Raw genomic sequence first — 955 nt, 5'->3', positions numbered from 1 at the left:
GATAGAGCAATAAATCAAAGTGCATTGTCTGTAGGAGGCCCTGGCGCATGAACCTGTGCAGCGGGAACGACCTCGGACCACCAGGGGCCGAGAAACCACAGTCTCATGGGGCCGGACGCTCAGGGTCAGTGAAAAATCCAATATATATCTGGTGATATCTCGGGTGCTATTAGAGATAGCGCAATAAACCAAAGTGAATTATCTGCAGGAGGCCCTGGCGCATGAATCTGTGCAACGGGAACGACCCCGGACCACCAGGGGCCGAGAAAACCACAGACTCATGGGGCCGGACACTCAGGGTCAGGGGAAAATCCAATATAGATCTGGTGATATCTCGGGTGCTATTACAGATAGCGCAATGAACCAAAGTGAATTATCTGCAGGAGGCCCTTGCGCATGAATCTGTGCAACGGGAACGTCCTCGGACCACCAGGGGCCGAGAAAACCACAGTCTCATGGGGCCGGACACTCAGGGTCAGTGGAAAATCCAATATAGATCTGGTGATATCTCGGGTGCTATTACAGATAGCGCAATAAATCAAAGTGCATTACCTGTAGGAGGCCCTGGCGCATGAATCTGTGCAGCGGGAACGTCCTCGGACCTCCAGGGGCCGAGACAACGACCGTCTCATGGGGCCGGACACTCAGGGTTAGGGTAAAATCCAATATATATCTGGTGATATCTCGGGTGCTATAACAGATAGCGCAATAAATAAAAGTGCATTGTCTGTAGGAGGCCCTGGCGCATGAATGTGTGCAGCGGGAACGACCTCGGACCACCAGGGGCCGAGAAAACCGCAGTCTCATGGGGCCGGACACTCAGGGTCAGGGAAAAATCCAATATATATCTGGTGATATCTCGGGCGCTATTAGAGATAGCGCAATAAACCAAAGTGAATTGTCTGCAGGAGGCCCTGGCGCATGAATCTGTGCAGCGGGAACGACCTCGGACCAC

This window comes from Nomia melanderi, unplaced genomic scaffold, assembly GCF_051020985.1.
Source record: "Nomia melanderi isolate GNS246 unplaced genomic scaffold, iyNomMela1 scaffold0014, whole genome shotgun sequence".
NCBI classification, from domain to species: domain Eukaryota; kingdom Metazoa; phylum Arthropoda; class Insecta; order Hymenoptera; family Halictidae; genus Nomia; species Nomia melanderi.
This window is presented reverse-complemented; position numbering follows the sequence as displayed.